Genomic DNA, 12,573 nt, shown 5'->3' on the forward strand with positions numbered 1-12,573 from the left:
ATTTATTACCCTGGCTTTTTCGTCAATTATTTCAATCAACAATACAGAGTTTTTTAAATAGCTAACCATATTGTACAAAATGATTATGTGGATCATATAACAACTTTCCCTAATCAAAAAATCGCGCATTAAATACAGGTAGGTACAACGTACAACGAGGATGTTGGTCCTTCAGTAAACGTTGTTTTTTATGAACTACATTTTAATAACACAGCTTATGGTGAAGGGTTGAAAACATACTGTATATTTCCGTTTTAAAGTGTAATTGGTCAGCAATTCATTAAACGGTGTCCTTTTAATCAAATTTTAGTTCCATCGGCCAAAGATTGAAAAGCGCGAAAAAAATCGGAGCGCAACATATAAAACGAAGGACGCTGAAGAATATATCTTCACTAACTAGACTTAATTAAATATCAATTCTGATTACTTAACTTTGCCGTTTGAGTTCAAGGTTTGCTGGTAGGACCAAACTAAATAATTAATTCATTTAGTTAGAACCTGTTCAGAACAGATATTGATTCTGTAAGTGGGGTAGCGACTTTAGGTAAATACGCGTATAATCGATGTAGTGTACAGGTCTTCGATCCATAGGGACCGACAAGAACAATCCCTCCGGCCTTCCACACACCTACACCACACAAACCGTGGCTACGTAAATCCGGAGATTTGTGGGAACATCCGAAATTGTATCAGGCTCTTGTCTAACACGTCCTTTAATACAATAAAGGCTTTCAGTTATTTATAAGGAGCCTTTTTAAATTTATGGTAGTATAAGTGGATTGAGTGCCAATATCATCTGCTTTTTTCCGAATATATTTTAGGCTCCTGAATTACGACCACAAAAGGTGTAACATAGTGGCGCCAATGAGCAACAGGAACCAATAACCGACACTTTTGTTTTATATCCAAGAAAATAAAATAAACGTGGCAACACTGTGCAGCCGCTGGTGCCACTACGTTACTACAAACTTATTTTTATATATGTAAATTACATACTTTATCAGATTGTAATAATGTATTTGATGCCCATAGTACTAAATATCAATTGTGTGGCAATTAACTAATCTGTAGGATAAGCCAGAGCAAACTGTCTTAGCAAACGTTTCTGAGATTATTATTTAAATATATATGTAACCTAGTGGAAATTGAATTCTATGAATATGGACGCCAAGATGCCGATGCATACATAACTATATTTAAACTGAATCCCTCTTCAGACTTGGCATTATCTCATCTATTGCCGGGACTGTAACACGATTTAAAAAGCCGCCATTGGAATCTATTAAAGCGTAGTAAATCATGTGGAATTAAATTTCACTTCCGAATAAGCTCGATATTGGCAGCATGTCAAAAACCAAGCCTTCACCTTTGAGCCTTTTAGACAATGACGGCAAAAATGGATTAAATATTTACTTAGGTTCTACGTAACGTCAAAGGAAAGGTCATCTAAATATGCTCTCGCGCGTTTGCCACGGTTGGCCCGAAGGACGAATGTGTCTCGTCAATATGCAGAAAAACATTGTTCCATTAACAAATATTCATGCTAATTAAATGATGAGTTGGTTAATTATGTACGCATCAAAAAAGTGCGTGCTGAGAACACATCCCGTTATTTTGGTTATATCTAGTTAACGACGTTAAAATATTACTAACTTTAATTCATGCTCAGTAATTTTGTAATTGCTTACTTACATATTGTGTGTGGAAATTCCATGGGTATAGTATAATAAAATGATTAGCGTGAGTGATTTTCATATAAATGTAACATTGTTATGTATGTACACGTACGTACGGTGTCCACACATAGACAGATACTAAAAATTCATTGTTCGAATAAGACGTGTCAGACAAATTCGGGCTTCGGATTTGAGCATCAGTTTAGCATATTGGTATGCAGAGACTTTGGTGACTGTACAGTCAACCAATTTGATTCTTAGGCCACTCCAGAACCTTGGCGCTGTCACTACTAGATACATGTTATTAATTTTGTTTTTAAATTTAGGGGCCAGTTTTTATAATTTTGGCCATCTATATAGTTTTCCGCGCTACCGTCTGCGGCGTAGCAAAAAGGCTACAGCGTACGAATATACAGTTCAATAGAATCTATCGTAATTTTAATCTTTAAAAAAACATACTTCAATAACTAAATAATACGATAGGTAACTAATATGACATATTTGAAACATTTTTAGCAACAACACATGTATAAAAATATATATATAAAATCTTGGTAATCTATTCTGACGACAATTTGGCAATGTATTAAATACAATCCCTTTGAAATGTACTTTTCTGAAGTCTTGTATTAAATATGACACATAACAGTTTAATGTTAATATTCTGTGGATGAAATGTTTTGAAATACGACCACGAGGATTATGTAAATCTGTATGCACTAACAGATAGTGAATGTATCAAAATACAGATAATGCAAAAATAGATACTAATCTAAGAAATAAGGGCAAAATATAATACTAAACGACATCTGTTGTTTCCGCAGCGCCATATTTATTATTACTAATTAATTTACAACGACACTTGTGTGCATACTGTTTTTTTGCTATAATAAAGGAGGGTAGCTCGACATATTTATAGCAGAAATATTTTGTTAGGTATTAAAGTGAACCTGCTAGATTTTTTAATGTCCCATGTATCACGGGTGCTACAATGCCAAGATAAGGGTTAAGTGGATGAGAACTTGTATGAAAATCCTTTACTGTTTGATTTTTTTACTTTACTGTAATGTAATGCAAACAACCAATTATTAAAGCCACCTCTACACAACCCGGTACAGTTAATAATCCAAGCTATACGATAGAGTTAGGTAGGGTGATCAAAGACCTTACATGTCTCTTTATTACAAGACCGTTGTGTATGATCGTGTGAAAACACTACTTAATGAAATCAAAGACTGCACAAATTTCATACTTTTTAAGGATCTCAGGTGTGTAAAAAACAGCGTGCAAATATCACTACACCTTATAAAACAAAGTCCCCCGTGTCTGTCTGTGTGTATGATCGCCATAAACTCAAAAACTACTGTACGATGTTCATGCGGTTTTCAACAATCAATAGTTTCTTGAGGAAGGTTTAGATGTATAACTTGTTTGTGTAACACTTGCGAAGCCGGGGCGGGTCGCTAGTAGCTTATATTGCATATTATTTTGGATGTACATGGCAATATGAGTTAGGGAGTATTAAGGAAGGTATTTGTTTTTGACGTTATTGATGTACCTAAAGGTTGAAAAGAGTAATGCCTGATGCTTTAAAAATAATTAATTGGTAAGGGCATTTATTTGTGTGTTTATCACAAATACTTGTTTCTCACTTGCAGATGTTTTCAATGTATATCTACGAGTAGGGTAAGTATATAACTATATATTGTCTTTAACTATCCACAATATTTACTAGCCTTATTTTTGCCGATTTGTGTAATATTGTCCTATAATATTTTTATATAGCTTCTATGATTGATAAATAAACTGTTCTATGTCCTTTCTCGAGCTGTCTCCGTTAAAATATCGGTTCAACGGTTAAAGTGTAAAGAGGTAACAGACAGATAGAGTTACTTTCGCAGTTATAATATAATAGGAATTAGGAATATACCTCGGCATGAATAAATAGCAATTCGTGGATTCGTCTGCATTGTAGGACTCGAGAGGGCCTACGGGAAAAACGTTATCTCTTGCATATTCGAGCGATAGAGATGCAGATAACGTATTTCGCTACATAAAGAAATTTAGTTTTTCGCGGTAGCGTCTCAGCTTCGTATCGTCTGACAAAATCAATCTCGTACACGAATTGTTATAAATAGATAGGCTAAGATCAGCCTGCAATAATGAACTTGCTGAATATGGTATAAAAGACTTTAGCGCCAATATCAACTATGGCGCTTAAGACCATTGTGAGTTCACTGTGCGATAACGATTCAACGAGCTAAGTATTTTTCACTTTTATGGTTTAAGATATTTATTTCTCAAAAGATTTACATAAATCACTTACTGAGAAAACAATAATTTTGCTTAAATCTAAATAGGAGAGGGTAGCATGCAAAAACGGTGAACGACTTACGTACAAAGACGCTTGGTAACAACACTAACAACATGCAGTGCGTCGAGGTCGAGGCCAGTTAAACCGAACACGAACTGCTCGTGCGACAACTGCTTAGATATAGGGTCGTTTAACTCGCCTAGCAAAGTATGTTTAATTTATTTTTAATTATAAATTAATCGGAATATGTATATGATGTATTATATTTATATTATTATTATTATTATATTTCTATTTTTAATATATTTTTGAAAAGCCTTAGAAGATGTATGATGTTGGGCATTTTTATGAATACTTGGTGAATAAGCAAACGGCCTACCTAGATTTATTATTCAATATGTATTGTTTTAGTGCTCTTTTGAAAACTAGCATTGACTTGGCGTCTTTGACATCTTTTGGTAATTGGTTGTATAATTGAGCTCCTTCGTATATTATGTTCTTTTTTCCATATAATGTTCTGGGTGGTCGCAGGAGTATATTATTAGCTTGTCGCGTCAGCCTTTTTTGTACCTCGGATCTTTTAGTGAACGTTATATGGCTATGTATATCTTTATATATGATTTTTCTTATAAGGATGCATGTGTTGTATACATAAGTTTGGGAAATGTTTAGTATTTTTGTGTCCTTATATATAGAGCTAGTTGGTGTAAGGCGCTTATAATTAAATAATACTTTCATTATTTTATTTTGTGAAATTTGTAAGGGTTTTAAGTTAGTTTTGGCGGCCGATCCCCATATTTCTATTAAATATTCTAGATTAAGCTTAATGAGTGAATTATAAATGGTGTATCGAACCCTTTTTGGCAGACATCGAACAATACGTCGCAATGCACCGGTGAGCGATGTAATTTTGGAGCGTAGGGAGTTAATATGTGGTTTCCATGATAGCTTATTGTCTAGAATGAGGCCAAGGTATTTCTCCTGTTCTACTGCTTGTAACGTTACATTATTTATTACTAAGGGATCATGATTATGAATGACTTTATTTTTTGCAGCAAATATGATGTACTTAGTTTTAGACTCATTAATCGTTAACAAGTTACAAAGAAGCCATCTGTGGAGTAAATTTAAATCGTCCTGTGCGTGTTCTATTAGAGTTTCAATTTTCGAGCCGAAGTAGAACAGGCAGGTATCATCCGCGTATAATGTTAGGTGTCCCTTCAATCCAATATTATGCATGTCATTTACATAGATTAAGAACAGTAATGGTCCTAAAATAGATCCCTGTGGGATTCCATATTTAATTTCACAAGGATTGCTTTTCATTTGGCCTAGCTTTGTAATTTGTACCCGGTTATTGAGGTATGATTCTAAAATTTTAAATGCATTTCCAACAATACCAATGGAGTTCAGCTTTGACAGTAAAAGTGTAGGGCTCACTGTATCAAATGCCTTTTTTAGGTCAATAAAGATACCAAGTGCAATGTTTTTCTTATCTATATTTACTTTTATTTCGGTAAGAAGATCTGAAGTTGCCGAGAGGGTGTTTGACTTTGAGCGAAAACCGTATTGTTTGTCGGTGATGAAATTATTATTATTAAGTTGTTCTGTTAGTCGCTGATGTATAATTTTTTCAAATATTTTAGATGTAACTGGTAGAACCGATATGGGCCTATAATTGCCGGGGTCTAATTTATCGCCAGATTTAAATATGGGTCTTACTTTGGCTATTTTAAGTGAATCAGGGAAAACTCCGACATCTAGGCATTGATTGATGCAACTGGCAAGACTGTTACATATAAGCTTATTAACGCATTTTAGAATTTTTACCGTTACACCATCTAATCCTGAACTAGTATTTTGATTTAGTTGATCAATTATTTTTGCAATTTCGTTGGCTGTCGTAGGTTTAAAATCAGCAAGCTCTTTCTTTATAATTGCAACGCCACTTGGTGTAGCATTGCGATATTGCTGTGGTATTTTATTCGCTAATGTGGAACCTATGTTAGCAAAGTAATTATTGAAGCATTCACAGACCTCTTTGATATCTGAAAATATTTCTGATCCTATTTTTAACTTGATTTGAATGGAATTTGTTTTTGCTTTGTTATCCCAGAGGTTATTAATCAACTCCCACATCTTTAAAGGCTTTTCCTTACACAAATTAAAAGCTTTATAGTAATATTCACTTTTGGTTGCCTGAATCAAATTAAAAACTTTATTTCTTTCTATCCGCAGTTCTTCTTTTAAGTTTTGATTATCCGTCTCTTGTTTGCTCTTCTTCCATAATGTATTGCGATGGTTTATTGCCTCTATGATATCTTTGTTTATCCAGTCATTTTTTGGTGGATTAAGAATTTTAATTTTTATAGATTTATTTTGATTGATTTCGCTAATAAGAAACTTTTCCAATTCTCCATAATTGTTAAATATATCATTGTCTTTAATATGTTCCATAGATTTATATAAATTATTATAATTTACTGATTCATATTCTATTTTTCTTATTGGAATTTGAGGGCATTCCTTCATTTCAATGTAAATTTGCTTGTGGTCAGACATGTTTGATTCGATTATAGCTACGTGATATTCATGACCTTTGACATTTGACCATATATGATCTAGGATAGAATGTGTTTCTAAAGTTTCTCGGGTGCAGTATTTTTTGCTTAGTTTGTTGAGTATAGTATATCCGTGTTCACGCATTAGTAGTTTATATTCTTCAATATTCTTTGTTTTTTCCAATAGATTGTAATTGAAATCACCGAGCACAAGAGTTCTCCTCCTACGTTGCAGTTGTTCTGACAAAGATTCCAAGAAAGTATCGTTATTTGTACGTCCTGGCTTATAGATGATCCCAATGTCCAGGCTAAACTTTTCAATGCGGACCCAGAGAAAGTGGTTGTCATCTTCAGTTTTTTCTTCGAGGATAAGCTGATTGATATCATTATGCACAAACATGGAAACACCACCTCCTCTTGAATGCGATCGAATATTGTAGTAGTGGGTATAGTTAGCTAAATTTAATGTGTCTGCTTCACTTTGAGATTTTATCCATGTTTCGGTTAAAGCTATTATGTGAACCTTACCTATGGCTTGTATTATGCATCTTAGTTCATCTATTCTTCCAGCGGTCGTTAAGCTACGAATATTCAGATATAAGATTGAGAGCGATTTTTTTGTTTTGATGAGGTCTTCGTAGTTACTTACAATTTGGTGCGTTAATTCCTCTTTTGTTACACCAGCGTTATTTGGTTCTTTAGAAATCAGTTTTTTGACTCCAATTGTATAATCTTCGGAACGCCTTTGATATACTTTATGCCAACATTTGTTTCTCCACTATTTATACGGGCCTGCAGTTCTTCTTTTAGTTTTTTCAAGTGTTTCTGCTGATATGGCGTTTTGTCGGAGTACAGTTGTATATCGTTTCGGTTTATTTTTGTTCGGTTTTTGAGAATTGTTTTTACAGTGGACGCATGGTTAAAAATGGCTTTGATAGGTCTTACCTTTCCCGGTATATATTTTCCTAGGCGCACGTTTATTTTTGGATGGGGACAGTTTGCATCAGTCATTTTGATCAGCGTTTCGACTTCTTTAGCATCTGAGGCAGCTCGTCCATCACGATCATCGGACTGCGGTTCAGGTATGCCAATGATTATTAAATTTTTGTCACGCACACAGCGCTCATTGATTTCCTGCAGCATTTCATCGCATGTGAGGGCCATCTTCGGTGCTGCTGGTAATCCTGAAGGTTTTGACGCCTTCATATTTTGTACGTCGGTTTCTAGTAAAGCTACTTTTAATGCTGCATCATTAGCGTTGCTTCTTAGTTCTGCGACTTCCGTTTTCAGTTTATCCTGTTCCAAAATGAGTTGTTCTGTTTTGTATTGTATGTTGTTTATTTGATCTTTTATAGTTGAAATATCTGCCGCAATACTATCCATTTTAGCAGTTTGCTTCTGACTAAATTCCGATAGCATGGAGATAATTTCCTTGCGAAGGTCTTGTAGATCAGTTCTTAGATCATCATAATTTCGCGAACGTTTCCGCTTTCGGAGAGTTATCTTGTCTGATTTCTCTGCCTCTGAATCAGTCATTTTATTTCAGTCGTGAGTCGATAATTAACCGTTGGTTATTACCTCCGTTCAACCGTACCGAACTTGCTGCGCGCTGATAAGCGAACTGCACTAGCTTCACTTGCAAAACGACTTAGAACGTACTTAGTTTGCAGTTAATAATTGTTTCTATGGCATTAATCTTAAAATCTATTTTCACTCACAATATATATTAAAGATTTTAAAATAAATCGTTAACACGTCCGCACTTAACGCTCTCCGTTTCGCTCATTTTCATTCTCGCAACTTTTACATTCTCTAAGTTTAATCTTAGTCTAAAAAAAGCGGCCAAGTGCGAGTCGGACTCGCCCATGAAGGGTTCCTTTATGACGTATTAAAAAAAACTACTTAAACTACTAGATCTCGTTCAACATTTTACCACTTTGGACACACATTTTACCACTTTGGTAGTGTCTCTCGCGCAAACTATTCACTTTAGAAAAAAATTATATTAGGAACCTAAATATCATTTTTGAAGACCTATCCATAGATACCCCACACGTATGGGTTTGACAAAAAAATTTTTTTTTTAATTTTATGACGTATTAAAAAAAACTACTCACTAGATCTCGTTCAAAACAATTTTCGTTAGAAGTTTGCATCGTAATGTATATCATATATTTTTTTTAGATTTTTCATTCTGTTATTTTAGAAGTTACAGGGGGGGGGACACACTTTTTTTTACTTTGGGAGGTTCTCTCGCGCAAACTATTCAGTTTAGAAAAAAATGATATTAGAAACCTTAATATCATTTTTGAAGACCTATCCATAGATACCCCACATGTATGGGTATGTTGAAAAAAAAAAAAATTTTTTAATTTCATGACGTATTTAAAAAAAACTACTTACTAGATCTCGTTCAAAACAATTTTCGTTAGAAGTTTGCATCGTAATGTATATCATATATTTTTTTTAGATTTTTCATTCTGTTATTTTAGAAGTTACAGGGGGGGGGACACACTTTTTTTTACTTTGGGAGGTTCTCTCGCGCAAACTATTCAGTTTAGAAAAAAATGATATTAGAAACCTTAATATCATTTTTGAAGACCTATCCATAGATACCCCACATGTATGGGTATGTTGAAAAAAAAAATTTTTTTTTAATTTCATGACGTATTTAAAAAAAACTACTTACTAGATCTCGTTCAAACCAATTTTCGGTGGAAGTTTACATGGCAATGTATATCATATATTTTTTTTAGATTTTTCATTCTGTTATTTTAGAAGTTACGGGGGGGGGGACACACATTTTACCACTTTGGAAGTGTCTCTCGCGCAAACTATTCATTTTAGAAAAAAATGATGTTAGAAACCTCAATATCATTTTTGAAGACCTATCCATAGATACCCCACACGTATGGGTTTGATGAAAAAAGATTTTTTGAGTTTCAGTTCTAAGTATGGGGAACCCCCAAAATTTAATGTTTTTTTTTCTATTTTTGTGTGAAAATCTTAATGCGGTTCATAGAATACATCCACTTACTAAGTTTGAACAGTACAGCTCTTATAGTTTCGGAAAAAAGTGGCTGTGACAGAATCGGACAGACAGACGGACATGACGAATCTATAAGGGTTCCGTTTTTTGCCATTTGGCTACGGAACCCTAAAAAAGCGCTGGTGGCCTAGCGGTAAGAGCGTGCGACTTGCAATCCGGAGGTCGCGGGTTCAAACCCCGGCTCGTACCAATGAGTTTTTCGCAACTTATGTACGAAATATCATTTGATATTTACCAGTCGCTTTTCGGTGAAGGAAAACATCGTGAGGAAACCGGACTAATCCCAACAAGGCCTAGTTTATCCTCTGGGTTGGAAGGTCTGATGGCAGTCGCTTTCGTAAAAACTAGTGCCTACGCCAAATCTTGGGATTAGTTGTCAAGCGGACCCCAGGCTCCCATGAGCCGTGGCAAATGCCGGGACAACGCGAGGAAGAAGAAGATTCTCTAAGTTTAATGCGAGGTCTCCAGAGCCACTAGTATAAAGCATTGTATTTAGCGTATTAAGCTTAAAAATATTTGGAACCCAATTGTTTGGCCACGGCTCCAATCCTAGCCTAGCCCCCAAGACCTAGATGCTGAACTTGGCCGCTAAGAATGGGACAGTGAGCAGAGGGCAATGTTGCCGTAAACCATGCCGTACCATGATCGAGATCAGTGAGTTTACACTTTGCTTATGCGCATGATGCTGCCACTACATATGTTGCCGGCAAGATGCAAGCGTACGCGGGATGCCAAACTATGGATTTATCCTACTATTTTTAGTAGTTAATTAGAGCATTTCATGCACATTATAATTGCCCTTTAGAGGAGAGTTGGAATTGCGGACTTTATCTTAAATTAAACTTTAGTTATTTTGAAAACCACCATCAGTAGTCAACAAGTATATTTTTAACAATAACAAATTAACAACTAAATGTATTTTTTCGTACCTCCTCATTAGTTGAATTTAGAGTCTCATTTGTCCACTACCTAAAGCTTGTCTATAAGAGATCGCTCTTTAGCGATAAGGCCTCCTTTTATTTACCTGTCTTAATGTATTATGTGTGTTTATTATTAAATTTATTTTGAATTTGTTCGATAAAGAGGGTTATTCCCACTAGTTACCACGAACTAAAATAAAATACAACAACTTGTACCGCCACTACCGCAGAGCTTAATGGGAATCAAGGGAAATTGGGCATCAGCATTAAGTTCCAAATACTCCCACGAGATGGTACTTATTATATAGGTAGTTAGTAAGTAGAATATTAAGAGCCCACCAATGCAGCGCGGCGCGAGGCGCGAGGCGCGATTGCGAGTGAGATCGCGGTAATTACATTACGCACGTAATAGCTTTGATGGAAATAGTTCGCGGAGGGCTCAAACAGAATGATAAAATGGAGCCATTTGCGCTTAAGAAATTGTTTTGATTGGGTACCCATGAAACCAAAGTTTTATAGGGCCCAAGAACAACCAATTTTTCTCAAGAAACAGGTACCTATTGATGTTGTTATATACTGACTATATCTGTGCGAAAAGTCACAAAACGTATGGTGCACAATGCATACGAGTATACATATGCTAATTAAAAAAAAGAACAAAGCAAATAATTCACTTTTCTTACGTATAAGTGAAACAAAGAGTGGCTTTTACTTTCACGTGTATGTTTCCCAGATTAGGTCAAACCCCTTGAAACGGCCACATTGAAAACGCACACTTGGAGGGCGTACTTCAGTTCAGTTGAGTACCCTAAAACGCTTCCGTTACTGCAATTCCATCGCTTCAATGGATCCCGATCCATATAATATTCCGATAAAATTCTCATTTTACTTTATACAAACAAAACAATATCGTAGCTACTTTGAAAAAACTGGTTCTGTCAATCATAAGAAAAAGCGGCCAAGTGCAAGTCGGACTCGCCCATGAAGGGTTCCGTACCATTTATGACGTATTTAAAAAAAATCTACTTACTAGATCTCGTTCAAACCAATTTTCGGTGGAAGTTTGCATGGTAATGTATATCATATATTTTTTTAGGGTTTATCATTCTCTTATTTTAGAAGTTACAGGGGGGGGGGGACACATTTTACCACTTTGGAAGTGTCTCTCGCGCAATCTATTCAGTTTAGAAAAAAACGATATTAGAAACCTCAATATCATTTTTGAAGACCTATCCATAGATACCCCACACGTATGGGTTTGATAAAAAATTTTTTTTTGAGTTTCAGTTCTAAGTATGTGGAACCCCCATAATTTATTGTTTTCTTTTTTTGTGTAAAAATCTTAATGCGGTTCATAGAATACATCTACTTACAAAGTTTGAACAATATAGTTCTTATAGTTTCGGAAAAAAGTGGCTGTGACATAAACGGACAGACAGACGGACATGACGAATTTATAAGGGTTCCGTTTATTGCCATATGGCTACGGAACCCTAAAAATTTTGTACCTACGAGTTACAAGATGTATGGGATATACAAAGTTACTGCGTTTCAACTTTTAGTATCAGTGTGAGTAACGAGATTTTTTTTAAAGTGACGATATATGAAATAGGTGAGTTTTTGTTTTACGTACATAAAATCTGACTTATAAAAAAAAGAAAGGAGTAAGTCATAGTGATTTGTTTTTATTCGTTAGATGGCCGAATATGTTAAGGTATCTACCTATTTATTTGAATGACTTTACGTGAGTTTGTATAACACGTCTGAAAATTGGATTTAATTGAGAAATATTCTAATTGGAACACCTTATTTAATAATTCATAAAATAAAACAAAAAAACGTCCGGTTACGTGTTGAGCTACGCATAGTGAAGGGTTCTGTACCTGCTTATTTTCATACGATATAAAAAAACATTCCAGTACTTATGCCCTTTAAATAAGAAAAGTTTTTTTGGAAACAACTCGTTAATGGATCAGGCTAAGCCGCTCAGCCGATCGTGTTCAAAATAATTATCGTGGGAAATATTTGTTGAGCTTTATCTTCTTGACTACTA

The 12,573-nt window shown here is 35.0% G+C and overlaps 1 protein-coding gene across 1 annotated transcript in view; it reads left to right on the forward strand.

Moving 5' to 3' along the window:
* Positions 1-12,573, forward strand: part of LOC133516124 (potassium channel subfamily T member 2) — a 119,616-nt gene that overhangs the window by 32,997 nt on the left and 74,046 nt on the right. The gene's annotated exons all lie outside the window — the stretch shown is intronic.

This window comes from Cydia pomonella, chromosome 1, assembly GCF_033807575.1.
Source record: "Cydia pomonella isolate Wapato2018A chromosome 1, ilCydPomo1, whole genome shotgun sequence".
NCBI classification, from domain to species: domain Eukaryota; kingdom Metazoa; phylum Arthropoda; class Insecta; order Lepidoptera; family Tortricidae; genus Cydia; species Cydia pomonella.